Source organism: Glycine soja, chromosome 12 (genome assembly GCF_004193775.1).
Source record: "Glycine soja cultivar W05 chromosome 12, ASM419377v2, whole genome shotgun sequence".
In the NCBI taxonomy this organism is placed as follows: Eukaryota; Viridiplantae; Streptophyta; class Magnoliopsida; order Fabales; family Fabaceae; genus Glycine; species Glycine soja.
The window spans coordinates 14,808,983-14,814,586 of NC_041013.1; the positions used below are offsets into that span (position 1 = coordinate 14,808,983).

At 35.9% G+C, this 5,604-nt stretch overlaps 1 pseudogene; it reads left to right on the forward strand.

Moving 5' to 3' along the window:
• The first annotated feature begins 406 nt into the window (after positions 1-406).
• Positions 407-5,332, forward strand: LOC114378318 (annotated as a pseudogene).
• Positions 5,333-5,604: the final 272 nt, after the last annotated feature.

The following is a 5,604-nucleotide window of genomic DNA, read 5'->3' on the forward strand; positions in this document are numbered from 1 at the left end:
AATTTTGTAACGTCTGCTATATATTCCTTTTCTTATTCTCTGGTTTTATTTCACTTATCTTACTAATAAATAATTTTTCTAAATAGATAGTCAAACGTGAATGTTTAACCATTAAATATCTAATATTTAGGAACAAAATCCCAATTAACCTTGGTTAGTCCCTATTTTGTTTTCTAGCAGAGTGGAGATCTAAATTCTACAAAGCAACTTATATACATAACAAGTAATTAACAAGGGCCATGCATTAGAAAGCAACTTCATTCTAATTCTGGTTCAAAAATTGCTCACTCCTATAAATACCATTCGAAACATTGCATTCAGAGCATACATATTACCACATTAATTCCAAACACAAAACTCAATATACAAACAATTAATAAAGAGTTACACATTGTGAAGAAAAGACATGGCTTCCATTGGCAAAAAGCAGCACATTTTAGCTCTTGTGCTCCTTCTCCCAATCTGCATTTCCCAAGTAATGTCCCGCAACCTCCATGAGGCATCCATGCATGTCCGAAAGACATGAGCAATGGACGAAAAAATATGGAAAAGTATATAAGGATGCTGCTGAGAAGCAAAAACGTTTACTGATATTCAAAGACAATGTTGAATTCATTGAATCCTTCAATGCTGCCGGGAACAAACCTTACAAGCTTAGCATCAATCACCTCACTGACCAAACAAACGAGGAATTTGTGGCTTCCCATAATGGATACAAACACAAGGGATCACATTCGCAAACACCATTCAAATATGAAAACATCACTGTGTTGGTTAATTTGAAAATCGAGATAATACTGGATAAATCTGAAGTCGTGTATAACATTTTCAGATTGAATCAAATTTCGGGGTTCAACCAAAATTGTTCAATCGGATAAAATCAGAAGATTATAATTCAAGAGTTTTGTTTTGGTCTTGTATGTTTTGTCACCCGTTATGCTTTCTGAACCAGAATGATTATTTATGATCAAAGAACAAATGGTTTTTGGCGGTTGATGGAAGTTATTTCTTTTTAAAACCTGCCGTTGATGGAAGTTTTAGTAACTTCCATGTAACTTCCAACCGTTGATGGAAATTTTAGTAACTTCCATGTAACTTCCAACCGTTGATGGAAGTTTAGTAACTTCCATGTAACTTCCAAAATTTTCCTAAACCGAACATCTCGTTATTACATTAAAACAAGCGTGCACTCTTATTTTAACATAATAAAGAGATCAATTATACTAAAATGTCCAACAAACCTCCCCTATTTTAGTGTAATTACCGATCAAATCACCAAAGTCATAACATACAAAAAACTACTGCATAGATGAAATATCGTGACGATTGATTTCATCTTAGCAGATTACACGTTTCAAATATTCGAATATCAGGGTGTCACTAAGGATTGAACCCTTTCTATTCATAATGAATACATGAAGATAATCTGCACAATAGTTTATAACATTACTCTTGCTCGACACTAGTTTACTAGCCTGTGTCCCTATCCTTCATAAGCATATCAAAGCCAAGTCCCAGCTTCTTGAAGCGGCTAAACTTCATGCTTATATAGGTAGTCCTTTTCTTTCTTGCACCTGCAAATGCAATTTTTCAAAAGAACCATTGAGAAGTTATACTTCAAACTCCTTAACTTACAGAACCGAACACATTCCTTTTGGGATACTTTCGATGATGTGTTCCAATCTCTACATGTTAAGCTTTCCACATTGAATTCAGCACCTAATGTCATATTAGATGGGAATTGGGTATCTTAACATAAGAGATTTCAGATGGACTTTAATCCTAATCCCACAGCTGACCTTTTCACGAGATCTCTACTTAACCCTTTGGTTAAATGATCAGCCAAATTATGCTGAGTTCTCACAAACTCCACTGATATCACACCATGCATGATTAACACCCGAACCATGTTGTGTCTAACACCCAAGTGTCTAGACTTCCCATTATACACTTGATTATATGCCTTAGCCAAAGTTCATATGGGGTAACCTTATTCCTTTTGTTAGGAATTCGGTTCAACAAGTAACAGGCTGTCAACATAGCCTTACCCCAAAATCCTTCACTTAAACCTGAATAGGATAACATGGAATTCACTATTTCTTTCAAGGTTCTATTCTTCCTTTCGGTTACACCATTCTGTTGTGGTGTATAGGGAGTTGTAGTTTGATGTATTATTCCAGTAGATTGAAAATAAACCGGATCATAATACTCACCTCCCCTATCCGTACGAAGAGTTTTGATTAGCCCATTTTGATGAAGTTCTACCTTTTTCTTATAAATTTTAAATTTATCAAGAGCTTCATCTTTTGTATTTAATAAATATACATAACAATACCTTGATGCATCATCAATAAAAGTAACAAGATATTTTTTATGACCTAATGATGGAGTAGCATGCAAATCACACAAATCACTATGAATAAGGTCTAAGACTTTAGTCTCACTTTTAAAATCCTTAAAAGGTTTCCTAGTGATCTTGGTCAACATGCAAGTTTTGCATTTTTCAATGTTCATATCAAAAGGAGGAATCATACTTGTTTTTGACATATCTTTTATTCTTTTGTAATGAACATGTCCTAATCTAGCATGCCAAATTTCTGATTTTGTCATATTAGTTATAGAACTACACGAGGCCATACAAACAGATTCATGAACAAAAGGAACATCAATGTTTAATTTAAACATTCCATTACAACGATAACCAAATCCAACAAACGAACCATGTCTTGACAAGATGTACTTGTCACTTTCAAGTACTTGCTTGAAACCACAATTATTTAAAACCATACCAGACAATAAGTTCTTACGAATACCAGGTACAAATAAGACATTATCCAAATACAAACTTTTTCCGGAAGTAAAAACTAAATTCACACAACCTAATCCTAGGATTGGTTCAGTTGCAACATTGCCCATCTTCACAATAGAGCCATCATCGATTGGTCTAAATTCCTTGAACCAACGACGATCTTTGCACACAAGGCTTGTTGCTCCCGAATCAAACCACCAAGCAACGTCATCATCCTGCACATAGAATGCATCAGATATTAGTGATACATAATTTGAATTCGTATTTGAATTAAAATTATTCACTACAATCTGACCTTGTTGCTTTTCAGGATCATTAGACCCACTTGGACCAGCCTTGTTCTTTCCTTTGAACACCCGGCAATCCCTCTTTAAATGACCAGGTTTCCCACACTTCCAACATGACAATTTTGTCTGTTTGTTTGGACCTTTGTTCTTATTTCCTTGAAATTTTCGTTTGTTACCTTTAGCATTGTAATTTTGCTTAACTGTTCCACTTTCCTCTACCATATTAACAGAAGAGGAACCTACTACGTTTTTATCATTGACTTTGTCAATTTCCTGAGCCCTCAGCGGCTCCTCAATCATGAAATGACTACCGAGTTGAACCAGAGTCAACTCTTCCTTCTTATGTTTCAAGGTATGCTTGAAGCCTTTCCAAGAAGAAGGCAGTTTATCAATTATAGATGAAACTGCAATGGATTCATCCATTTTCAAATCATGTTGAGTAAACTGACCCAAAATCCGCAGCAGTTCATTATATTGTTCCATAACAGGCCTCAAATCAATCATTTTGTAATTAAAGAAATTACTAACTAAGAATTTGTTACTTGAAACATCTTCTGCCATATACTTGGATTCAAGAGAGTCCCATAATTCCTTAGCAGACTCTACATTTTGATAAATATCAAAGAGAGAGTCAGACATACCGTTTAGAATGTGTCCACGACAAATGTAATCGTCGTTCTCCCATTTCGAATGCTTCCTTGCTTGATCCAGAGTTTCGTCTTCCATAAACACCAGCATCGGTGTACTCAGCACATACACCACCTTCAATGTTGTCAAGAGAAAGTGCATCTTCTTCTGCCATCTTCTGAAATCCTGCCCTTCAAACTTGTCTAACTTCGCAAACTTGCTTGTCATCTTCGAACTATCGTTCGTGTTCTCGAAAGCTTTGATTCAATCTTTTGTTGGTTAATTTGAAAATCAAGATAATACTGGATAAATCTGAAGTCGTGTATAACACTTTCAGATTGAATCAAATTTCGGGGTTCAACCAAAATTGTTCAATCGGATAAAATTAGAAGATTATAATTCAAGAGTTTTGTTTTGGTCTTGTATGTTTTGTCACCCGTTATGTTTTCTGAACCAGAATGATTATTTAAAAGAACAGATGGTTTTTGGCGGTTGATGGAAGTTATTTCTTTTTAAAAACTGTCGTTGATGGAAGTTTTAGTAACTTCCATGTAACTTCCAACCGTTGATGGAAGTTTTAGTAACTTCCATGTAACTTCCAACCGTTGATGGAAGTTTAGTAACTTCCATGTAACTTCCAAAATTTGCCTAAACCGAACATCTCATTGTTACATTAAAACAAGGGTGCACTCTTATTTTAACATAATAAAGAGATCAATTACACTAAAATGTCCAACACACTGGTGTTCCGAATGCAGTGGATTGGAGGGAAAATGGAGCTGTCAAGCAATGAAGGACCAAGGCCAATGTGGTAATTAAGTAACAGAATTTCTTTTATCAGTAAGAATCAAAGGCAGATAACAGGGAGCTTACAACAACTCAGGTGTCCTGCTCAAGCAACTGAGCTAGACTCCCTCGATTAACACAGAAAATTAACCATAAATTAAAGTGATACTATTTTCTTTTATATATATCACTGTTATGATGGCATTAATTAATATTGGTTAATCTGTAAATTAACAGGTAACTGCTGGGCATTTTCAACGGTTGCGACAACAGAAGGTATCTACCAAATAACTACAAGTATGTTAATGTCCCTTTCGGAGCAAGAGTTAGTGGATTGCGACAGCGTGGATCATGGTTGTGATGGAGGTTACATGGAAGGTGGGTTTGAGTTCATTATAAAAACGGTGGAATCAGCAGTGAGGCAAACTACCCCTACACAGCAGTTGACGGAACTTATGACGCAAACAAAGAGGCTTCTCCTGCAGCTCAAATAAAGGGATATGAAACAGTACCTGCTAACAGTGAGGATGCACTGCAGAAAGCTGTTGCAAACCAACCCGTGTCAGTTACCATTGATGCCGGAGGATCCGCTTTCCAGTTCAACTCAAGTGGGGTTTTCACAGGACAATGTGGGACTCAACTAGACCATGGCGTTACTGCAGTTGGTTATGGTAGCACTGATGATGGCACTCAGTATTGGATTGTGAAGAATTCATGGGGCACACAATGGGGTGAAGAAGGTTACATAAGAATGCAACGAGGCACAGATGCCCAAGAAGGCCTATGTGGCATTGCCATGGATGCCTCGTACCCAACTGCTTAGAAATTAATCCTTGTAATCATAATTTGTGTTTCAAGTTTACTTTCTTTTGCATTGTCATCGCTGCTTGTAATATTTTTAATTTTTTATACACTAAATTACTTCATACATTATTATATCTACCTAGTATAAATGAGTTGTTCTTTCTTTCTCGCAAAATTGAAATATGTTACTTTATGATCTGGAGTTAGACTTGGTTGATTTAAACCTATGTGTTAATGCTGCTGCATTTACGGTGTGGAGGTTGTCAAATACGAGGATGTTTTTCAAATCAG